General features: G+C 35.9%; 1 protein-coding gene across 10 annotated transcripts in view; it reads right to left on the bottom strand.

Annotated features, from left to right (window-relative positions):
- ANKRD44 (ankyrin repeat domain 44) overlaps positions 1-26,359 on the bottom strand; it is a 367,960-nt gene that overhangs the window by 216,674 nt on the left and 124,927 nt on the right. The window lies entirely within an intron of this gene.

Below are 26,359 nucleotides of genomic sequence, written 5' to 3'. Positions count from 1 at the left end.
AGTATTCTATATTTTTTTCAATTCTTCCTCTTTTGCTTTGTTTAAGGAACTACAGCAATATAACTGAGATTGCTGTATAACTTTCTTACCTTTACCTTTGTACCAACATAGTGTTAATCTTGTAGTATTTAAGTATTTCCATTTGAAGTTTCAGACATTTCAGGAGTAGCAATGCACAAAATAAATTTAAATATGTATATAATGAAGTGCAAAGGGAGTACTGAATAAACATGAAATAGTAGCAAGAGTCAAAGCAGGCAAAATCTTCCATTACAGAACTCTGTTCAACTCTAGGGTGGCTATTATTTCATTATCAACTGACAATGTTTTTCTAGCCATGCCCAGCTTTCATAAAATGAAACACCTCTCACAGTTTTAAAGTTACTAGGACCATCATCTGGTCAAATAGGAAGGCAAAAAGAACACTGACAAAATAGCTCAAGTTCATTTAAAAAGATGCCCAGAGTGGCTTCTTGACTGATAGCATACTGTTTTTCAGGAGCATCTGCCAATGTCCCCTGATCAGCTCGACCAGAAGAGTAGCTGACAGCCTTCCAGGGAGAGCTGCCTTATGTTCTGACAATCTTCAGCAGGAAGGCTGAGGCTGGAAAGGAAAGGAGGATTTTTGGATTCAAAGGTCACTTTTATTATCTCCCAGTAGGTTTCAGGAGATCAATGAGCAACAAGATAAAGGTTCATCTCTTTGCCAATCTTCCTGGGAAGTAGTGTAGTGAAAATACTGGATTTGGAGTCAAAAGAATTGGATTTCAGTGTCTGAATCCTTCCATATACATTTTATTTAAACTAATAAATTTTATTTATATCTTTTGGTTTTATATTGGCTACTTTCCCTCTGCATCTTTTCCATTGTTCCCACTCAGAAAACTATCCATATAACAAAGATTCTTTTTTTATTATTAATTTTTTTTCTTGGCTATTTATTACTATAATGTAGGCATGGGCAAGACACTTCCTTCTCTGGACCCTTGTTACCTCACCTAAAGAATGAAAGAATATATATAAAAGCTTTGAAAGCTTTTAAGTGCTGCTATATAAATATTATATAGAAAATAAGAAATCAAAACATATTCTATTTTAGCTCTATGATCCTATGAATTTACATTACTTTTTATTTTGCATTAAATTTTTTATTTTCAGCTCTTCTTTCCTTCCCTTTTCTTTGCTGAACAGACATTAAGAAGGCAAGAAAAATAAAACTCGATACAAATATGTATAGTCATTGCATTACTTTTTGCTCTAAATTATCTAGGTGACTTTTTACTATCTCTTCATTTATCTTCATAGTAATCAGTCAATTGACATTATTAAGAACCTACCATGCTCCAGGGTAAGATATATAAAAAAAAAAAAGAGGCAAGAGATAGTCCCAGTCCTCAAACAGCTTACAATAATAGGCATTATTAACTTCCTATTATTCATTTTTTTGCTCTGTCCATTTCAATCCAAGATTCTCTTTGGCAGAAAAAACAGTTGCAAAATGAGAGTTAAGTAATTCTACCTTGTCTCTAATGTAACATTCCATTCTAGTTACCCTCATCATGCTTCAGTGGTCATATTCGTTTTTGATTTCACTTTTCCCTAATGAAGATCAAAAACATTAAAACACCTATTGACCTAAGTTTTCCTTACTAGATTCAGTTCATAATTTTAGCTTTAGCATTTCTGACACTAGTCTTGCAGGACTAAGACACACTTGTGTTTGTTTTACTTCAATCTTCCATACCTCTTTTTTTTTTTTAGGTTTTTTGCAAGGCAAATGGGGTTAAGTGACTTGACCAAGGCCACACAGCTAGGTAATTATTAAGTGTCTGAGACCAGATTTGAACCCAACCCAGGTACTCCTGACTCCAAGGCCAGTGCTTTATCCACTACGCCACCTAGCCGCCCCTTCCCATACCTCTTTTTAAACAATCTAAAATGATGAGTTCCCTGTGCAGCCACATCTGCTAACTTCTCCCTCTTTTCCTCATTGGAATTTTTTCTTCTTGGGTCTTCACATTTGCTTCCCTTCAGCTGTGGAAATTTATTCCATAGGATACCACATAGTAGTTCTTGGACCCTACCCCAAAGGACTAGAATTCAAATTCCTCTGGGCTTTCGGATTTGAACCAGGGTTAATTTAAACCACAATTTTTACACTAGAGGGAACAAAAGGGTAAACTTTCTGATATTCAGGGTAAAAAAAATACTCAAGATCACACAATTAAAAGGAGACTGTTCTTATTTGATACAGTCCTTGAACATGGAGAGTTCAGAAGTGTTACTTCTAAATAAGTATTCAGTTAAAAATACGACATCTAATTGAGCCTTTGGATTTTCATTTTGAGGTCTTAGCAAGAATGATGCTATTTAAACCCATCCACTTCACCAATGGATAGGTCTTTTGTGATTATCCTCGTTTATGTAATAAAACTTTTTTTTTCTAAAATCTTCTTTTATTATTTGTGGCTTTCCTTACAAATTTCAGCTTATTTTTAGTCTGGTCATTATTGTTAAGAGAACCATGCTATAGACTAGTATTATTATTAGCAGGGAAATTAAATCTTAGTCATTTGGTTGCTTCTACTGACAAAGTCAAAAATATGCCACCTCTAAATGTGAGACATAGGCAGCTAGGTGGCACAGTGGAAGGAGTGTATTGTCTGGAGTCAGGAAGACTCATCTTAAGTTCAAGTCTGGACTCTGACACTAGCTATAAGACCTCAGACAAGTCACTTAATCTAATTTGCCTTGGTTTCCTCATTTGTAAAATGAGCTAGAGAAGGAAAGGATAAGCTATTCCAGCATCTTTACCAAAGAAGTCCTCAATGGGATCATGAAGAGTCAAATACAACTGAAACAACTGACTGACAACAAAATGTAATGCAGTGTAAGGTGTACTGGACTTAAAATTAAGGACCCCTTGAATTTGAACAGTTCTCCTTATCAATAAAATGAGTATAATAATTGCACTGCTACCTGACCAGGCTACTGGTGTCAGGAAAGTGCTTTTCAAATCTTAAACCTTATAGAATTATAGCTGTATACATATGTGTGTGTGTGTGTGTGTGTGTGTGTGTGTGTGTTGTGTTCAGAATGTAAAACTTCAAGGCTCTCTAATGTGAAATAAGATGTCCCCAATTTATAGTGAGTTTCTTACTCAACAAGCAAAGTGTTTAGTGTATTATCACCACTAAATTTTCAAAGAGCACCACTTTAGGAAAGAAGTCCAACAGAATAAAAAGTTGTAATTTAAACATTAGTGGGAAACTAAAATTTTGAGGATCAGATGTGCATCTTTAAAACTTTCTTTAAATCTCTTGATATCTTGTTTATCTAATTTCTGATTATATTGGGTGATGAAAACATTCAAGCCTAAAAGAAAATGGAGACACACATACACACACACACACACACAAAACCAGTAGCTTAACTGAACAAGATATTCCTAACCCACATGTCCAGACTTTTGTCATCTGACCATCTGTAGGCAAGAAAGGAAGGCATTATTATTGACTAATAGGTGATGTAGCAATAATACTGTTGCTTGAAATCATCCACTTAAATAAATAAGCTGAAATCCTTTATTAGGTAACAACTGATCTGTGCACCAGCCAGTACTTACAGTTTTGCAAAAGAGACAGTCAAACTTTGTTTAAGTTATGAAATTTAAATAGTAAGTTTTGCTTGTCATAATGTCATAAATTCTGAGTTTAAATGTTATAAGGTGCTGAATATCATAAGATATTAAAAAATTTAATTTATTAGGGATACCTCACATCACCATGAACTTTGTCCCATAATTAGAAATACTATCAGTATCAACCTCTACACAACTCTGGAACTAGCACCCTTGGATGCTGCCTCAGCCTATTTCTGGATGCACCCCAATTCCCCCTCAAATGGGACCTGCTAGGCAGTGACAACTCTTCTTTCCCTTTTCAGCTGGAAGTAGCTTAAGAAGAGTATCTTTGCCCAAACTCCCAAATGAATTTGGTTCAAAATTGTTTGAGAGGGGAGTGAAGTAGAGGAAGTGTTAAGGGAAATGTTATATAATTAATTGGTTCCCTCTGCACTGACCATGTACCTTATATTAACACTGACTCCCCCCCACCTATTATCTAAACTACTGAAAGGAGATCAATGCAATTTTTAGTAAAGTACCTTGCCCCTCCCTATCAAGACTCTGTAAATTCCAATCTCAGGCATAAAACAAGACCCCTATCAATAATGGATCCTGGCTTTAGCTTGAAGGGATTAAACCTTTGAGCTACCATCTCTAGTCTGTATATCCCTAATTACCTCATCCCTGCTCTCTGAGTTACTGCCCCTATAAAACATATATGTAATTACCTCATCTTCCCACTCCTTTAAAAGTTCACTCACTCCTCAGTTGGGTCACTCATCTTCCTTTGGAGGCCAGCTGACTCTGGGTGAGCATGAGCCCCCAAATAACATCTCCTACTCTTATATGATACGCTATTGGTCATCTTCTCATAGCAGCTTATGTCATTGATGGTATAGTGAAGCTACTGTAGCTGCTGCTAATCCCCTTAGAGGATCAGTGACTTCCTGCCTAAACTCTTTCTTTCCCTTAATTTCTGTTAATCACTGCAATACTTAAATAAACTTATTTTGTCTCTAAAAAAAATATTATCCATGTAAACTTTTCAATACTTCCAATTACTGAAACTAAATTTTAGTGTTCTAAATATTAATAAGAAATATTATATGGTTAAAAAAGTCTATGCATATACAATAAATAACTCAATCATTTTCAGTTGTATCAGACTCTTCATGACCCTATTTGGGATTTTCTTGGCATAGATCCTAGAACAACTCTGAGGCAAGCAGCACTTAAGTGTCCAGGATCACACAACTAGTAAGCATATAAGACCAGATTTGAATTCAGAAAGATGGGGCTTTCTGCCTCAAGGTCCATTACTCTATCTACCGCATCATCTAGCTACCCTAATAAATGATTGCTCATATTAAAAGGCATCTAAGATAAGAATGTTAAAAGATACCTATTTTTATTAACATTTCCAACATGAAGGCGTTTAACATGATTAGACTTATAAGTAATTATTCAGAGACCTGTCTTCCAGAGTTAAGAATATTCATACTTTTGTCTCTTCTCCTTTAGAGGTCTTTTTTGAGTCATTTTTCCATCAGTATGGGTCATTTTGACTCATTTTGAATCAGTTTCATTAGCACCAGAAGGTGAGCAAGGCAATTAAAAAGATAGAAACTAAACTTGTCACTTTGGCTCCTGGTTATACTGGTTTGAGTGAAAAGTTTTAAAGGGGAAGAGGGGAACAAGGAGTGTTAAAATTACAATACTGGCTCAAGTTAGTCTATGGATTTTTATTGATTTATGTTATCCCCTCCCTCCCCCACTCCTAGCCCCACTTTGATTTTATAAAATTTATAGCATTATGAATAATGCTGTCAAGCCCAGAAACTTTAAAGATATTTCTATTCCAAGAGGCATAGTCAATGGAAGGGAAAACATGAAATTCTGTCATTTGCTAGAAATAACAGCTCAACAGGAGAGCCAGGATTCTAATCTAATCTAGTCCACTCCTCCTTTTGGGGGCCAACCATAGAAGGAAAGGAACAGTGGTGCAAACAGTCAGAAAACATGCTGTGCTTCAGAAAAGTTACATAACATCATGAAAGTTATCCAGCCTGGGTATTAAATGGACCAGTCACGAAAAGTGGAAATACTGGGTAATTATAAGGCAAATATTTAAATGGTTAAATTCAGATCAACAACACTGATAAGCAAGAAGGTTTATTCTGAAATCCTCTTGCATTACCCCAAACTTTCTATCTATCCCCCAAAGCAGTTTTATTCAAGCATAATGAATCATGATGCCTAGTAATAACTAAAATCTAAAATTTACAAAGCAGTCCATGAACCTTAAAAGTCAATATTTTCAACCACTAGCCTACCAAAATTATCACAACACACACATAAACTAACAAATTTTAATGCACTGTGGTTGGGGAAATGGAGAATACAAAGAAAGGCCCATCATTTCTCAAAAGGTTGACATAAGTCTATAGATTTAGAGTCAGAAGAGACACATATGTTGTTTATCCCAACTCCTTCATTTTATAAATGAGAAAACTAAGGCCTAAGTAGATTAATTTATTTGTCCAAGGTAAGAGATAATTTACAAGTCTCCCTGATAAGAGTAACCTCCTTGAGGACTGGGACAATCTTTGAATCACTTAGCACATAATACAGCTCCAGGCAACAAAACAGTGATTTAATAAATATTTGTTGTTTAATTGCTAAGCTGCAGAGCTGGGGTTTGAAATCAGGTTCTCTGATTCTAAAAATATTTTTCTGCTGTACCATAGCACCTCCAAGTCACTTTGTATTGTATCATATTGACTCTCACTCTCACCTTGTTCTTATCCTTCCCCCAGCCCCACTTAGATTGCAATCTAAGACTTAGATTTCAAATGATGATACTTTTATCTACAAATGCCACAGATGAATGTCCCATATAGTGGTCCAAGTGGGCAATTAAAGACTAATTTTTAAAAGGATAATCACAATGTGGAGCCCAGTGGAGCCTGTAGAATAATTTGTAATGCATTGGTTTGCTTGAGTAAAACAGATGAAGGAAAACAATGAGGGGCAGCTAGGTGGCACAGTGGATAGAACACTGGACCTGAAGTCAAGAGGACCTGAGTTCAAATCCTGTCTCAGACAGTGACTGCCTAACTTTGTGACCTTGGGCAAGTCACTTAACCCCATTGTCTTAAATAAATAAAAAAAATTTAAAAATAAGAGTTTCAAATAACTGTCCAGGAAAGTCTAAGAAATATAGGGTCGTGTGAACAATTCCCCCTAAAAATCGTAATGAATGCTATGCTACTGATTAACATCATTCAAAAACTAAGCATTACATTATTATAACATACAATAAGATGTTCTAGGTTAGATTTATAATATAATGGATCCGTGTTTAGGTGTGATATAAATTTTATAACCTATGGGGCTCCTTTTTTTTTTTTTTTTTTACAAATGAGTATACCTAGTTTTTCAAACTTAGAACATAATTTGAAATACTTTAAGTGATTAAAGAGGTAGATAAAGTAGTCATGTCTTTGCTTTCAGCACACACTGTTAAGTCATTGCTATGATTTATTTGATGCTCACTATCTGGTCTAAAACACAACCCTGAAAGTACTGTTGTTCCTCCATAGGAAAAGACAATCTACTTCATCACATTTTCCAGGAACTCAGTGCAGAGCAAGATGAAGTCCAATTATGTATTTTAAGAGTAACAAATAACTCCATGAAGCACAGGATAAATGCCAAAATTCAGAAATTAGGTGCTCTAGGGGTGAGAGGAGGCACATAGGGGCTAGAAGGTTTCAAGATTTAGTAGAAAGAACATTAGATTTGAAGTCACAAGCTGGATTGAGTCCATATATTGCTAATCCATTTATAACTCTATAAATCACCTTCCTTCTAAGGTTTAGTTCCTGAACCTCATTTATAACATGAAGATTAATTCCTACACTATCCAGGGAAGTGTTGGAGTCAACCCATATCAAGTAAGCCATTGTTAAATTTTCCATGTGAGCATTTAAATCTCAGAAATGGCAACCAGTTATAAATCAGGGCCTGATTGTTTTGTTGCTTGCTAAACCTAAGTAAGACACAGAGAGAAAATGTTAAAAAATTAAAATTGTTTCGTTTATTTTATAAAGTTATGGGAACACCTCTGCCTGCAACCCTGGAAGAGAACTAGAAAGCTCTTTGTAAGCTTTACAATGCTATATGTTAATCATTCTTTTTATGACAATTATTGACTAGGCAGATACACTCAGACTCAAGAAGACTTGGTTTTGAGGCTCCCTCTCTGACAGTTTCATCATCTGTAAACTAAAGGGGTTGAATTAGATGTCTTGAGGTCCCGTTTAGTTTCAGCTATGACCTTTACTGATGTATTTGGCTCACATTCAGCCAGTTTCCAATGAAATCATAGATGATAGGACTGAATCTTGAGACAACCTTAAAAGAGGGGGTTAAGGGTGGGAAATCAAAGGCAAAAAGGGAACAATATTCAACAATTCATTTCAAATATTTATATATTTTTTAATTTATTTTTATTAAAGATATTATCTGAGTTTTACAATTCCCCCCCATCTTGCTTCCCTCCCCCATCCCCCCACAGAAGGCACTCTGTCAGTCTTTGTTTCCATCTTGTACATTGATCCAAATTGGGTGTGATGAGAAAGAAATCATATCCTTAAAGAAGAGAAGTCTAAGAGGTAACAAGATCAAACAATAAGATATCTGTTTTTTCCTAAATTAAAGGGAATAGTCCTTGCACTTTGTTCAAACTCCACAGCTCCTTATCTGGATACAGATGGCACTCTCCTTTGCAGACAGCCCAAAATTGTTCCCAATTGTGGCACTGATGGAATGAGCAAGTCCTTCAAGGTTGAACATCACTCCCATGTTGCTGTTAGGGTATACAGTGTTTTTCTGGTTCTGCTCATCTCACTCAGCATCAGTTCATGCAAATCCCTCCAGGTTTCCCTGAAATCCCGTCCCTCCTGGTTTCTAATAGAACAATAGTGTTCCATGACATACATATACCACAGTTTGCTAAGCCATTCCCCAATTGAAGGACATTTACTGGATTTCCAATTCTTTGCCACCACAAACAGGGCTGCTATAAATATTTTTGTACAAGTAATGTTTTTACCCTTTTTTCCTTATCTCTTCAGGGTATAGACCCAGTAGTGGTATTGCTGGGTCAAAGGATATCCACATTTTTGTTGCCCTTTGGGCATAGTTCCAAATAGCTCTCAAGAAGGGTTGGATGAGTTCACAGCTCCACCAGCAGTGTAATAGTGTCCCAGATTTCCCACAACCCTTCCAACAATGATCATTATCCTTCCTGGTCATATTGGCCAATCTGAGAGGTGTGAGGTGGTACCTCAGAGAAGCTTTAATTTGCATTTCTCTAATAATTAATGATTTAGAGCACTTTTTCATATGGTTATGGATTACTTTGATCTCCTCATCTGTAAATTGCCTTTGCATATCCTTTGACCATTTGTCAATTGGGGCATTTCAAATATTTATTAAACCCCCCCACTATCTACTAGGTAAAAAAGCAAAAGCTTATCAGAAGAAAGGATTAAATAAGGATGTGTCATGAGGATATTAAATTAGACAGCTTAGATATAAAAAAAAGGATTCATGCCAGGGAATAAAAGGAGACAAAACTGGAACGATTGTGGAAACTATATAATGTTGGAGACCTTAAAATGTCAGGGTAAGCATTTGGGTGGCCGTGGTATAGAGGTAAAAATAACTCTCACTAACTTGAGGTATGTATGACCTAGTAGGTCACTTCACCTTACTGGTCCTTAGTTTCCTTATCACTACAAGGATGGGGTTGGACTACCTCAAACATTCTATTCTATCCTTACAATGGGAAGCCACTGACAGTTTCTGAATAAAGGGGGAAAAGTGGGAGGGGTGGCATGAAAGAAATAAAAGTGTGTTGGAGAAATATCTTGATCTTTTAAGGTGGCTTAGCCCTACCAGATCTAAAATTATATCACAAAGCATCAGTCATCAAAACTGTCAGGTACTGGCTAAAAAACAGAGTGGTGGATCAGTGGAATAGACTAGTGCAATAGCAGGAATTGATTATAGTAACCTGCAGTTTGATAACCCAAAGAGTCCAGCTGCTGGGATAAAAACTCTCTCTTCAATAAAAACTGTTAGGAAAATTGGAAGTTAGTATGGCAGAAACTTGGATTAGACCAACACCTCATACCCTATACCAGGATAAAATCAAAATGAATCAGGATTTAGACATAAAAAAATATTATAGGCAAACTAGGAAATCAAGTAATAGTTTATCTGTCAGATCTATGGAAAGGGAAGCAGTTTATGACCAAGGAAGAGATGGAAAACATCATTAAAAATAAACTAGACAATTTTGACTACATTAAATTAAAAAGTTTTACACAGATAAAACCATTGTAACCAAGATCAAAAGAAATGTAGTAAATTGGGAAACAATTTTTACAACTAATATTTCTGACAAAGGACTCATTTCTAAAATATTCAGACAACTGAGTCAAATTTTCAAAAAAAGAAGCCATTCCCCAATTGACAAATGGTCAAAGGATATGCAAAGGCAATTTACAGATGAGGAGATCAAAGCAGTTCATAGTCATATGAAAAATTGCTCTCAGTCACTAATTATTAGAGAAATGCAAATTAAAGCATCTCTGAGATACCACCTCACACCTCTCAGACTAGCCAATATGACCAGAAAGGACAATGATCAATGTTGGAAGGGATGTGGGAAATCTGGGACACTAATGCATTGTGGGTGGAGCTGTGAACTCATCCAACCTTTCTAGAGAGCAATTTGGGATTATGCCCAAAGGGCAACAAAAATGTGCATATCCTTTGATCCAGCAATACCACTACTGGGTCTATACCCTGAAGAGATTATGAAAAAGGATTAAAAACATCACTTGTACAAAAATATTCAGAGCAGCCCTGTTTGTGGTGGCAAAGAACTGGAAATTAAGTGAATGTCTTTCAATTGGGGACTGGCTGAATAAACTGTTATATGTTTTTGATGAAACACTATTGTTCTATTAGAAACCAGGAGGGATGGGAATTCAGAGAAGCCTGGAAGGATTTGCATGAATTGATGCTGAGTGAGATGAGCAGAACCAGAAGAACACTATACACCCTAATAGCAACATGGGGATGATGGTCAACCTTAATGGACTTGCTCATTCCATCAGTGCAACAATGAGGGAAAATTTTGGGATATCTGCAATGGAGAATACCATATGTATCCAAAGAAAGAATTGTAGAGCTCAAACAAAGACTATTATTTAATTAAAAAAAAAACACCTGTTATTTTATTATGTAATTCTGCTGTCTCTTATACTTTGTTTCTTCCTTAAGGATATGATTTCTCTCTCATCATATTCAGCTTAGATCAATGCATAAAAACATGGAAACAATGTAAATGCTAACAGACTGCCTTCTATGGGGGGATGGGGGAAGGGAAGCAAGATTAGGGAAAAATAGTAAAATTCAAAATAAATAAAATCTTTCTTAAAAAAATTTTGATATCTTAAACATTTAAATCCAAGTGTCTATTTTGAACATTCAAGTTTTCACTGAAAATTTCTTCAGTGGAATTTTTCTGATTGATGTGCAGTTATCTCTTCCCCATCACAACTTTCCTTACTGTGGTTTTGATAAATCATGAGTCAGCATAAGAAATTAAATGAGAATTTTGAGGGCATTTTGCAAAAACCACAGACAACACAGAAAGTTTAAAAATTTAAAACATGCATAATATATATATATATATATAGTATTATATAATATCAAATTAAATTTTGCAATAAGGCACTGTAAACATCCCATAAAAGAAAAAGAAAAAAAAATCAAACTTCTTTTCTGGGAAGGTCAAAAAATTTTACACAGATATTCCAGATTTCAGGAGCACCAAGCTCCTATCCCCTGAGATGGGGAAGGAATAATTGTATCTATGTTTTCCCTAAAATTGCTGACTTAGGCACTGTAAAAGTAAATAACATTTTCTATTCTGTGATTGCTGCTTATTCCTGGATGTTAGCTTTAGCTCAGTCTCTTGGCTTCCTTCTCTCTTCATATATATATATATATATATATATATATATATATATATATATATATATATATATAGAGAGAGAGAGAGAGAGAGAGAGAGAGAGAGAGAGAGAGAGAGAGAGAGAGAGAGAGAGAGAGAGTGAGTCCAAATCTTCTGCCCTTAGAGATGTTCATGTTTCCAGGTGAACTAGAGGTTACTTCCTTTCATTCCTGGCTCCTTTCCCTTTGTCCTCCAGGAACCTCCAAGAAGGCGATTCTGTTTTGTCTCACTTGCCACCGAGACGCTGAATGTAAATCACAACATTTCAAAAATAGGTCACGTCCATAAAGGGCAAAGCAAAACAAGGGAGACATACTTTGCCAGATGCTGTATTTTCCTGCCAAGTCACTGTCCCCACATTCCCCTTTCCATGATTTTTTTTTTCAAATAACTTGAGATCACTGAAACTTAGCTGAATTAATTCCATATAGTATCTGGAAATTTAGATACTCTAAAAGGTTATAAGTTAAGCTAAAACACAACTGAAAACGAATAAAAATATAAAAAAAATACAAATAAGAACCAAACTGCATGGTAATTTGGTGATCTTATATACCAACTGGAGTTCAATTCCTATGTAGAGATTTTAGAACTAGAGGATTGAAGGTCGGTCATCTCATTGAACTGAATCACTTTATAGTGATTAGTTAATAGAGTGATTCAATTCAATGAGATGACCTTCCCCTCTAGTTCTAAAATTCTAAGACATGTCATCAACTAAGTAATTTGATATAATAGAATATTACTGTGCTATAAAAATGATGTATATGATATTATGCAGAGCAGGAAGTATGGAAATACAGGAACTGATACAATATAAACAAAACAAAAAAACCCAATATTTATAATGACCATGATACTGTAAATGGAAAGAACACACACACACACACACACACATATACAAACTTGGTCCCAAAGATACCCTCAGACTGTTTGAAGGATCTGCCAGTGTGGAATATTGTATATGTTGAAATTTTTTTCATTATATTGATCAGTTTTGCTGATTTTTTCTTCTTTTATTATTTCTTATTTTTAAAATGTTTTGTTTTAGGTATGGTTTTCTGGGAGAGGAAAAGCTTATGAAGGTGGAAAAGGGTGAATTTGGGGCAATAAAATATCCAAAAGATCAATAAAATTATTTTTAAATTAAAAGATAAGTATTTTGGAACTAATGTCTGTTAGTTTAAAATGAGGAAAAATGTCAGAAATCATGAGGAAACTAGAACCAGAAGTAGAAGGCAGAACTTCTCATTCCTTGACTCTTTCAAGGACATTCCAGATTTCAAAGGACATGAGAGAATTAGCAATTTATTTTTTGCATACTAAAAAAAATGGAATCGACTGACAAGTTATGCAAAATTATCCCCAAACTTCAAATTGGGTTTCTCATTAAGAAGCAGATTATCTTCTCGTAATACAAGAAGCCATTTTTTTTTATATAGTCACTAAGACTGCACATTCATTCACTTCTCTTCCTTCAGCCTATTAATTCTTTTTATTTTTTTTTATTTAAATCAATGGGATTAAGTAACTTGCCCAGGGTCACACAGCTAGGTAATTATTAAAAGTCTGAGACCAGATTTGAGCTCAGGTCTTCCTGACTCCAGGTCTGATGCTACCACTAATGCTGCTCTTAATAGCTAGCCTTAATCTAGAGTTTTAAGGATAGCAAACCACTTAATAAATATTTAACATTTGATTCTCACAGCAACCTGGGAGGTAAGATATTATTATTCTCATTTTGCAAATTAAAAAAAAAAGAGATTAAGTGATTTGCCCAAGGATACATAGTCACTTAAGTAGGAACTGCTCTTGGGTCTTTCTAACAATGGGTTCAGTATTCTTTTTGCTAAACCACCTAGCTGCCTCCTACTAAATTTGGATTCAGAATTCCTCAATTTGAATTCTCATTCTGCTAAGAAAATCCCAAATTAATGGCATTAATAGTATTATTTGCACTTCAACACGTTGCTGACTCTTATGTTTTTATCTTCTGCTAGCTGTGGGTATAGGAAATAAATATTACATAATTGTCCTCTCTTCAAAGAAATAGTAAAGTAGGTTCTTTTACTATAATTTCTCAATGCAAATTATTTGATGTTTTTCAAATTTTCAGCCAGTGTTTATCTCCTTCTATTGCTCATCTTGGGGTAAGGGAATTCAGAATGTCCAGGACCTGTAAAGGGATTAAGTTCTAATATCCCTTCAGCTGCCCATGGGCAAAGACAGTCACTTTATATTTATTTTTAAAAGGAATAGCAATTTGCACATAATAGATAAACGATTTCATGTGCAATCATTTTTTTCTTGTACTATGTTATGGAAATGCTTATTTTATTCCAAAAAATAAAAATAAAATCATTTTTTAAAAAAAGACACTTTATTCCCTCAAGTTTCCTGCCTAAAAAAAAATGAGGATTATGGACTGAATGAATTTTAATGAACTTTTATTTTTTATTTTTAATGGACTTTGATTTTATTTTATTTTATTTTTTTAGGTTTTTGTAAGGCAAACGGGGTTAAGTGGCTTGCCCAAGGCCACACGGCTAGGCAATTATTAAGTGTCTGAGGCAGGATTTGAACCCAGGTACTCCTGACTCCAGGGCGGATGCTTTAAAGATACTTTTCTTACTCCAAATTCTACCAATCCCATAAAGTTAAATCTCAAACTACATCCTTTGTTTTCTGATAACAGATATATTCAAACTGAAACTGTATTACCGTTGTCTCCAAAATAGTTGAGTATGTGGAAGGAGTGACTATCAGTAAAACTGCGGAAGTTTTGCAAATTTGCTTTCTTTACTTTTTTTCTCTCTCTTGTGAAACTCAGACTTACTCTGCTCTATTTAGTTAGATGACAGGAAGTCCCATAAACTCAGATGCTAGCCACCATCCTGTCCTCTAAAGGAACTAGCTTTACCACTGCTCCCATAATATAAAGTCCACTGGTTTTCAGACCTTTGAGTCTCAAATATTCCAAAAGCCCTATAAAAGGCTATGTTCATAGCATGATAAAAAACAAATACACTAACAGAAATTAAACCATATTTTAGTTCCTTTTTAATTTTTATACTCTAGTCATTTATTTTAGATAACTATAATAAAATGTGAACTGAATTTTTTTCCTTATTGGTAAGAATTAGGGATGGTGTGGTGGAGAAGGAGGATAGAAATAGAAGTTGGCAGAGTGAGATAATTGGGCTCAGATCCCATCTTTATCAGCTAGAGATAGATAGCTAAGTGAGAGGGAAGATAGAGTTCAGGGCTTGGAATCAGAGAGACCTGAGTTCAAATTTGGTCTCAGACAATTACTAGCAGTGTGATCCCTGGAGAATTTATTTAACTGTACTGGTCTCAGTTTCCTCATCTGTAAAATGAACTAAAGGAAAGGCAAACCACTCTAGTATCTTTACCAAGAAAACTTCAAATGAAGTTATGAAGGATCTAACACAAATGAAACCAATGAACAAAAACTTTAAGCAAGTCATAATCCTTCAGCTTCAGTTTCCTTATCTGTAAAAGAAAAGGATTGGATTAGATGAACTATAAGCACCTTGTCATATGAAAGCAAATAATCTTTTGACTAGATGATTCCCCCAAATCCCTTATGGCTCTAGATATCTGTGCAAAGAAGGGGGAACTTGTTAAAAAGACTTGAGTAGCCAGGGACTAGAATGATAATGGATAATAATAAAAATAATTGCTTCCATTTGGGGGTAAAGTTTACAAAGTACTTTACAATCATTACCTCATTTGATCTATCAAATTGTAAACTGAGCAACAAGAACTGTCTTTTGCATATTTTTTTGCAATTTTTACTTATTCATTCATTCATTGAAGTCTTCTTAGCTCAGGTAATGATGTAGTTTGCCATTTCCTTCTCTAAATCATTATTTTTAGGGGTTTTTTTTGCAAGGCAAACGGGGTTAAGTGGCTTGCCCAAGGCCACACAGCTAGGTAATTAGTAAGTGTCTGAGACCGGATTTGAACCCAGGTACTGCTGACTCCAAAGCCGGTGCTTTATCCACTACACCACCTAGCTGCCCCTTTCTCTAACTCATTTTACAGAAGACGAAACAGACAAACAGGGTTAAGTGAGTCACACAGCTAGGAAAGTGAATGAGACTGGATTTGAACATATAAAGAGAAGTTTTTGGACTCCAGGCTTGACTGACTCTCTATCCTTTCTAGCTGCCCCTTAAACAACAGGATTCAAATTAAGCTATTCTTGACCATTTGGAAAATAACAAGAAACTTTAGGATAATAAGTTAAGTGACTGTAGTTCAATAAAGAAAATATATAGTCATTTTCACAGTTGGAAATCCAGTAAAATACCTTTTTAGTGAAGACAATGAATTAACAATCATTGATTGAGCACCTACCATGTGGCAAGCATCCTGAGAAGACTAATTTTTACTTGCCATATAAGACCAGTTATGTTATATAAAGACCAGTTAAGATCTTCAGGATCTTAGAGCATTGGACCTCTTAATGCATCTAAATCCATGTGATTACTAGACATACTTAATAGACTTTTACTGAAGATAGAAAACTTAGCAGAAACAGTGATCAATAAAATGTACTGAGTGCCCATTAGACTAAACATCTGATACCTTAATATACCACCATTAAAATTCTTGAAAATAAATTGGATCTACTTAAATTAATAGATGGACATTCCAAACCCCAAAGGCACAGGCTTCAATGCATAAGTCCAGGGTAGGTTTTAAAATGAACTTGGTTTTTATTTGCAGGGAAACAAGTCAAGCCAAAGTTTCCACTTCTGGGCCACCACAGTCCCAAAATATCTCAAGACTTAAAAAAAGAAACAGCTATGGAAATAAAATTCACTTCCAGGATGGCTACTTTGGCTAGAACTTGGCATTCAAGTTCCCTCTATACCCAAATTATAGAAAACAAAAGTTTAAAATAAATCACCTCTTTTTAAGTTAAAAATAATATTTTACTTTTACACTTTTACACTGTGTGCTTCTATTTGGCAAAAGGTAGGGCAGCAGCTATCTAGTATAATCCTAACGTCTAGAAAGATGAATGAGGCAGAAAAATAGGAGTGGAAGGAAATAAGCCCTTATTTAGTACCTACGTTTGTTAGACTCTATGTTAATGTTTTTAAAATATTGTCTAAGGTGGTTGTTAAGACCTTCAGTTCTTTAGAAGGACCATAATCCAATACACAGGTTACCCCATGTCTCCATTCTCCTTACCATACCCACATACCAACTATTAATGTTGTAGGACCTAATACAGGCTATTGAGATTTAGGAATCTACTTCTAATATACAAAATTCTCAATATCAAGTGCTATTTCTGAGAAAACATACAAGATTGTAGCAATTTAAGATATTTGTGGGATACTTGATCATAGATCTTGAGGGCATCTTATTACATTTTTCATTCTCTTGTTAGGATAAATCTCTAAGACGACTAAAGCCTTCAGTTAGCTTGGCCAAGAGTGAAATGAGACACAGTCACATGTGTTAAACATGACCTTTCCCGGACACGTTGGGACTTGTCCATTGGCATCATAAATACCAAGAATATTTGATATTATATTATCTGAATATATTTCTCAACTCTTGACTCATGATAAATAAACAATGTTAAAGCAATTCCAGGATGAAAAGAAATCAGAACTAAAAGTCAACAGACCTCGGTTTTAATCCTACTGATATGTGGTTATGGAGCAGGGGAAAAGTCACTTAGAGTCTGAGATTTCCTCAACTGTAAACTGAGATAATAATGGACTCAAAACCATGAAAAAGGGAGGTAAGAGTTCTATGAAAATCTACCCTAATAAGACTATATCTATAATATTAGATTAAGTTCAAGTGCAACTAAATTTTTATTAAGCTCCTCCTACAGGCAGAACACTAAGCTAGACACTTGGTGAAACAGATTAGAACTGTCATCAAGAAGGACAGTTTAGGAAAAAAGTACACAAATTGAAATCTCTCAGTAGAATGTACTTTGTCCTTGCAACATTCTCAGTACTTAATAAGCACTTGTAGAATTGAATAGTATTAAATTGTATCCAACTTGGTAGAGGACCTCCTCCTTCAAGCAGGTGATAAAGGGTTGGAAACAATGTCACTATTTTTAAATTTATTTTTATTAAAGATATTATTTGAGTTTTACAATTTTCCCCCAATCTTGCTTCCCTCCCCCCACCCCCACCCCACAGATAGCACTCTGTCAGTCTTTACTTTGTTTCCATGTTGTACCTTGATCCAAATTGAGTGTGATGAGAGAGAAATCATATCCTTAAAGAGAACAGAATTCTCAGAGGTAACAAGATCAGATAATAAGATATGATTTTTTTTCTAAATTAAAGGGAATAGTTGTTGTACTTTGTTCAATCTCCACAGCTCCTTATCTGGATACAGATGGCACTCTCCTTTGCAGACAGCCCAAAATTGTTCCCAATTGTGGCACTGATGGAATGAGCAAGTCCTTCAAGGTTGAACATCACTCTCATGTTGCTGTTAGGGTGTACAGTGTTTTTCTGGTTCTGCTCATCTCACTCAGCATCAGTTCATGCAAATCCCTCCAGGTTTCCCTGAAATCCCGTCCCTCCTGGTTTCTAATAGAACAATAGTGTTCCATAACATACATATACCACAGTTTGCTAAGCCATTCCCCAATTGAAGGACATTTACTGGATTTCCAATTCTTTGCCACCACAAACAGGGCTGCTATAAATATTTTTGTACAAGTAATGTTTTTACCCTTTTTTCCTCATCTCTTCAGGGTATAGACCCAGTAGTGGTATTGCTGGGTCAAAGGATATCCACATTTTTGTTGCCCTTTGGGCATAGTTCCAAATAGCTCTCAAGAAGGGTTGGATGAGTTCACAGCTCCACCAGCAGTGTAATAGTGTCCCAGATTTCCCACATCCCTTCCAACAATGATCATTATCCTTCCTGGTCATACTGGCCAATCTGAGAGGTGTGAGGTGGACCTCAGAGAAGCTTTAATTTGCATTTCTCTAATAATTAATGATTTAGAGCATTTTTTTCATATGGCTATGGATTGCTTTGATCTCCTCATCTGTAGAAACAATGTCACTTGAAGAAGGTTTGAAACAATTAGGAAATTTAATCAGTATAGAAGTGATAGGACCAGTGCCAGAAAAGTTAAATATTCTGTATTGTCAGAATAAAAGTACTTTCCTTGTTACAAAATGTGTAAAGGCCTAAGAAGCTGTTGTCCAATACTAGAAGCCACAAGGTTTGCAATGTTGTCTGTCCATTGTTTTCAAAAAATATCAATGGAGGAAGATGACTTGACTTGTTATGTGAATTGTAGTTAAGTGAGGCAGAGTTGCACAAAGTCTGCCTCAATCTTTCTTGAAGGTCTAGTGGCAAGACAAAAATCAAAATGACTGGAGATGGCCTGGATGACCTTGATATCCATGTCAGACTAAACTCTAAGCACCTCAAGTCAAGTTCATAGCTCCTGGAACAGACTGTTCTCCTCTACCCATTTCACTGAGAGGAGGTTTTCACGTGCTTGAGGTCAATATCCCCTAACTTATCAACAGGTTTGAGGCCTGTTGGTTACCCTCAACCTGGTTTAACCTGTCTACTGAGATGGTTTTACTGGGTCAACTCACATGCTAGAGCTTCTTGGAGCCACAGGTGAGACTGAGCATTGGGTGACAAGTGGACACAAAAGGTAGATGAGAAGCCTTGAAAAGGGCTCAACAAGCCCTCTCACCTGAGATGCTAGTCCTCTCTGAATACCCCAGTGTTTGCAACAATGACTAGTTATACTCCAGTTGATCAGAGACATGACCAAGAAAGAGCCTGGCACACCCTTAGAACTATGTAAATGTTAACTATTATTAAGAGTAGAAATAGTAGTAACACTATTTCAATTCTACACTGTGGCAGAGAATTTAACAATCAAACTTAGGTGAAGAATTTAAGTCAAAACCACTAACTGCACAAGATCAACCCTAAGAAGTAATATTAGCAGCAGAAACCTTAAGAACACAAGAATTAGCATTAGAAAAAAATCTAGTCTAACCTCAGACTTTATTGATAAGAAAATTGAGGCCAAGAGGGCCAAAGAGAATGTGCCCCAAGCTCCATTTCCTACAGAGTGAAAGGGAAGGGGGTAGTTGGACATGGAATCAAGAGCACTTGGATACAAATGACAATTACTAGCTGTGTGACTCTAGGCAGGTCACTTAATCTTTGCCTCAGTTTCCTCATCTGTAAAATGGGGATAATAATAACACCAACTTCTCAGGGTTATGAGAATCAAATGAGCTGTCAAACAGAACATTTGCCTAGTACATGGCAAAAATTGTTTAAATGTTATTATTATTATTATTATTATTATTAATTATATGCCATCTCTGATTATTTACTAGCTGCATCTTCATCCAAGGAATGAGGGTAATATTTCTAGTATCTGTCACACAAGGCTATCCACAGATTTAGCTATGATCATGAGTGTGATTGATATATGATATCTTCATAGATTGCGCTAGAAGAATCATATGGAGACTAAAAATTATCTACTTGCTTGGTGTGTAACAGCATACACATTATTTACCCTTATAAAATACAAGCCCAGGTGAGGCAAGGAAGCTTTCCCTTTTGTTTTTATACCCCTTGAACTTGGTTAAGTGCTTCACAAATGCTTGTTGATGTATCTGGACAACACCAGACTTCTGAATGATTCTCTTCTTGGCTAAGGGCGATGTGTTACCCTTTGGCTCTAGTAAAAGGGTAATATGATTAAATAGCAAAACTCTTAGGAAGAGTTATTATTCTTTAAATTTTTTAACAACTAAAAGACCATTTAAATTTCTCACTGCACAGATACGTGGTGAACCCAGACTATAGAGCAGTGGTCAGGATGTTGTTTAGCATAAGATCTTTCATTTTAATGTTTTCAATATGTCCAACTATGACCTAGAAAAAGAAATAGCCTAAAATCCCACTAAGAGCAGATCTATTTGCTCCAGTTCACTTATTTGCTTTAGTTCAGTGTTTTCATTAGATCAAGAAATTTTCTCAAATAAAAGCAAAGTGAATATGACTAATATTCTCCAAGCCAAATTAACTATTGCTTAGCACCTATAGTTACTGATTTCCTCAGTTTCCTGTAATCTCTCTACCCTCTTCCTCTTCCCAACTCCAAACATACCCTGAACAAAGCCATGCCTTTGTTCATACTTCTTATTCTTTAGCCTGGTTGAACTCATCCTATAAAGCCCAACTCATTTTGCTATCTTCCCCACAAAATCTCCTTTAAACATCCCCATCCAAAATGAAAATGTTTTTATTCTTCCACTGGAGTCCCCATGACACTTTGCTCCTACCTCTCCCCTATATTTTTTACACTGTTTTATATAATATTTGCATGCATCTTATCCCTCTCCCCACAATTACACTGTGTGCCCTTTCAAGACATGACCCTGTCTTACTCATCTTTTTATCTCCTCCAGAAGTTGGCACAATTTCTTGCACATAGTAGGAGTTCTATAACTTGTATCCCATTAAAATGGTGATTCTAAAGAAAGGGTTAAACCACAGGAAGCAAAGACTTGGAGTCAGGGAATCACAGTTCAGTTCCCAGAGGAACAAAGAAAGAGGACAAGGGCTAAATCTGCAGTGAAACAAGAACAAGAGTTTAGCAGGGCTCAGCTTGGACATTCCAGGAAACAAGCCTCAGCAGGGCAAGAAGCTGCTCTGAGATCCTTCTGATGATTTTCTGATACTCCTAATATACTTCATTTAGTCATAGAACCCAAATACTTTACTTAATTATGCTAACCATAATTTAACCAATTAGAGATCCCTGTGGTTGAAATTACCTGCCTTCTTTTAAAACAACTACCTCTGAGTGGAATTTCAGTTATTTATCCATTAGTATAAATTAATTTAACCAGAATGCTTGCTTCCTTAAGAATCAGCTGGTACTCTTTTGAACTGAGCAAGAAATGGGAATTCTGATACTAACAAAGAAGGAAGGAGGCAAACTTCTATTTGTGAAGAAAGAAAACATTTGAAAATAGCTGTGTGACCCTGTGTAGGTCACTTCTTCATCAATAAAATGAGGAACTTAGATATTCAAGTCTAGTCAATAAGCATTTATTTAGCACGTGTGATATAAGAGGCACCGCACTTATTTCTGGGGAGTTGAAAGTCTATTAGGGGAAACACCAAGAAAGCAACTATGCACAAATAATCTCTATATAAGATAAATTGAAGATAACCAATAGAAGAGAGGTAGTGGTATTCAGGAGATTGGAAAATACTTCTAGTGAAAGGTAGGATGATACTTTAACTAAGCCAGGAAGCAGAGATGAGGAGAGAGAAAGCCCCAGACAAGAGGAATACTATGTGAAAATGTCTGGAATTAGGATGTGGAGTGTGTGATGCAAGAAAGAGCGAAGGCCAGCCTCCTGGACTGCAAAGTGTAGAAGGATATAGAGATAAGAAGACAAGAAAGGTAGGAGCAGATAATGTTATAAAGGTCTTTAAAAAATAAACAGAGGTCTTTATATTTGAACCTGGAGCCAGGGAGCTAGTTGATCACCAGTAGAGGTTCTTCAAACTCTAAATCTACTATCCCATAGGGGCAAAGGTCTTTGTGGATCAACCTAGTTGAGAGCTTTGGCTAGCCAGAGAAAATAACGAGAGGATTTCAGAGAAGAAAGGAAGATGGTAGATGAATAAAGTCAAAACTTAGGCCCACTTGGCAATCTTAAGGTTGGTACCATAAAGACTTTAAAATACTTGAAAATTTTTGTATATTTTTTAATCTGTGCATAACCACTTTTAATTCACTTCTTAAAGTTGGCCAAATTTCATGTGTGAAAGAGTATTTTCTGAGAGACAAATAAATCAGATGTAGGAGAGAGAGAAATTTAGCCCTTGAATGAAATAACACCAGAAGGAAAAAAACCCCAACAAAATAATCAGTGCTACATTGATTCTATTGTTAAACACCAAAATGATAATTGCTCTATTTCCTGTTTCTTCACAAGAATTTTAGCTGATTCTTATGTGTCTAAAAGTTAAAAAGAAATAAAATTTCTATTTTATTCATAGATTCTTCAAGATCCCTGCAACTCTAATAGGGTATAATAGAAAGCATCCCCTACCTTTACAAAAGGGAGTTCAAAAGAGGAGACTCATCAATCGTCCTTCCTGAGGGTTACAGGCCAAAGAGAAGAGTGCAGGAACCAGTTTCATTAGATGCAGGATGTGAACCTCCAGCTCATTATTCACAAGCTCTAGTTCAAAACTTTAAATTTTTTTTAAAACTTATTTTTAAACAATTTTTAAAATTTTGAGTTCCCAATTCTCTTCCTCAGTCCTTATCTCTTCCCTTCTTAGACAGCAAGTAATTTGATATGGATTAGAAATGTGCAATCATGCAAAACTCATTTCCACATCATGAGGAAAAACAAAGAAAAAAGTGAAAAAAATAAAGTAAAAAAAGTCTGCTTTGATCTACGTTCAGAATCAATCAAATTTCTAGAGGCGGACAATATTTTTCATCATAAGTCCTTTGGAATTATCTTGGATCTTTGTAATGCTGAGAGAATAGTTAAGTCATTTATAGCTGATCATCTTCCTAGTAGTTCCTCAAGGACAGGGACAGAATTTTCTGTCTTTTGGGGTTTTGGGGTTGGGGGGAGGAGATACCCATAGCACTTCACACAATTTGGTACATTGAAGACGCTTAAATCATGGATTAGACTAGATGGCCCCTGTGGTCCCTTCCAACTTTCTGATTCTGTAAACTATAACCACCATCATTAGTTTTTCAGCTAAAGCTTTTCCTGCTCTTAGCAGACAAAGGCTGTTTTGTGTGGTATTTGCAGAGCTGCAGAAACTGGAGTTCGTGGCAGCATGAGCTTTCTGGAACCCAAGGGGTCATCCTATATACTCATATTCTTTAAAAGCCTTTCTGGAACCCAAGGGGTCATCCTATATACTCATATTCTTTAAAAGACAGGTTAACACTGCAAATGGGAAAGAAAGTGTGTCAAGCCCATATGTTTCTAGCTTAACTGATCCCTGAAACCACTGTTTAAAAAAAAAAACCTCACCTTTAAATGGTTTTTGAAAGCAATGAATGGCAAAAGCTAATGGGCATGGAAGGTTCTGGTTTTTGATTCAGTATGCTGAGAATGAGGAAGAAATACTCCTTCAGTTGACTGAGTAGGGGTACTTTAAAATAAATACATTATGCTCTAGTACTGAAAAATCATGTATTGGAAGCATATATCTCACCCCATAAACTAATGACATGAGAACATGTGGTCCATGAAAATACACTTGAAGGGAGGTCTTTAGTCCTGATTATAAGCAACAAGGAAGGTTGCTAAGAGTTGCACAGACAACATTTAAGCTCTTCTATCAGAACTTCCCCGTTTTCCTCTAGTTTCCTTCTCAATTTGGATTTGATTTCTCAACCTTGAGTAAACAGCCACACCTGCCAATTCTTTCCCAAGACTCAACAGCCTGGGTTAAATGGGAAACAGTGTATGGCACAGTACTAAACTGGTGTCTTTAGATGTTTCCAAAGAGAAGATTATTTGTAGCTGTCTCAAGTCCCACATTCCTGTGGTTTCCCTCCCTACCACTGTTTTCATTTGAATGCTATAGCTTGGCAAAATGAGTGGTGATGATATCCACCTACCCAGACATCTCGAATACATAAACTTTTCTTTTTCCTCCTTTTTATATTAAGTTCACTCGGACTTTGTTTACCTAGTCAGTCTATCTCTTAATGTTGGTCATTAATTGGCAAAAGATGATCACTTGGCAGAAAGTGTTCTACCAAATATTTGCACTGATGCACAATTTTGTAGGCTGACTGAGCCACTACTTAAAAGGGCATGGCCCTTAAGTCTATGAAGAAGATTTTTAAAAAAATTTAGAGAAACATGGAAAGACATGTGAACTAATGCAGACCGAAGTGAATTTAACTAGGAAGACAAATAAAACAGTCTTTAGCACAATGGAAATAAAAAGAATAAGAAAATGGAGCCTATGATGTGAAATTGTAATGATCAATATTGGTCCCAAAGAAGAAAAGAAAATCACCTTGCTCCTTCCATTGGAAAAAACAGACCACAGGGAGAGACAATGCCACATCCACTGTCATATATGGTCACCACATCATTTGGTTTTGTTTAACTGTTTTTATTTGTGATGAGGGAAAGCAACATATCCAGAAATGACTGGTACAAAAACAAAAGACAACCAAATAATTTTTTTGAAGCTGTAAGAGGTGAAATAAATTATCCAAAGTCAGAGTAAAGAAATACTAGGATATGTAAAATCTTCTACAAGCTGAAAGACATTTCATTTATCAGAGGAAAGGAGCAGGTTGCTTAGTCAAGAGTATGGTACCCCTTTCTCACTGATTCTACCCTAAGTATCATCTTCTCATAACTTATGCCTGTGATTATTTCAATTAAAATGACATCATACTGCAATACCCCACATCTCCTAATCCTCTCCAGTCTGAACTGGCCCATTCTCTGTCTAGATTAAAAAAAAAAACTGGCTCACAACTGATAGATTTTTAAGAATATTTTCTTCTCTGTAACACTTTCAAAGGAGATCGTGTAAAATATAATAAAAAGGAAAGAAAAGTCTCACTTGCCTGCAATGTGCCTTTCAATCTTCTTTCGGTATAGCTCCAAAGGGAGTGATAGACAACATAATCAATTCAAAGCTGCCTGCTTTTACATGAGCAATAACTAATAAGCACTGTGAATCTATTCTGTCTCTTTAATATAAAAGGATTCAGTCATTCATTCATTTTTTTTTCCAAGGCAAGAGGGTTTAAGTGGCTTGCCCAAGGCCACACAGCTAGGTAATTGTTAAGTGTCTGAGGCCGGATTTGAACTCAGGTACTCCTGACTCCAGGGCCGGTGCTCTATCCACTGTGCCACCTAGCTGCCCCCATCAGTCATTCAATCTTAAATCATTCATTAATTCAACCAAGAATTATTCAAGGCTTCTCTCACTCCAGAGCATTCGGAAAGATACAAAATTTAAAGAAGACAAGATCTTTGCCTTCCATGTGGTTTACAATCTAAATAGGGAAGGAGAACCTTCAAACACATAACCAGACACATAATATTATATAATAAATGTAGTTGAGAGGTTAAAAAAAATAAAGAATTTTGTGAAGTAGGGTCAGGGGAAGATAGGTGGAAGATGGGGAATGATGTTCTTTTAGGTGGGCTTTGGAGGATGTTAAGAATTCAAAAACCTAACTTCATGGTGGGGGGGTCATGAAGGAAATAACGTAAGAGCTGGATTGATAGAAAGTCAGAGGAGGATGGGACTATATATGCTATCTGATCTGAACTAGTCTTCTCTATCATGCTTATTCCATCAGGGGAATAAGAGATAAGAATGGAAATATCTCTCATTTTTGGAGCACTTTAAGGATTATCATAGTAGTGCAAACTGTGGAAAGCCTGATATATCAGTCAGACATAAAGTAGTTTAAACTTTATTTGTTAGGTTCTCTGCACCTCCTCCTCCTCTTCGTCTTTTTTTTTGTTTTTTTACAAGGCCATGGGGTCAAGTGACTTGCCCAAGGTCCTACAGCTAACTGCACGGTGTCT

The sequence above is a fragment of the Macrotis lagotis genome, chromosome 1 (genome assembly GCF_037893015.1).
Source record: "Macrotis lagotis isolate mMagLag1 chromosome 1, bilby.v1.9.chrom.fasta, whole genome shotgun sequence".
Classification (NCBI taxonomy): domain Eukaryota; kingdom Metazoa; phylum Chordata; class Mammalia; order Peramelemorphia; family Peramelidae; genus Macrotis; species Macrotis lagotis.
This window is presented reverse-complemented; position numbering and strand designations above follow the sequence as displayed.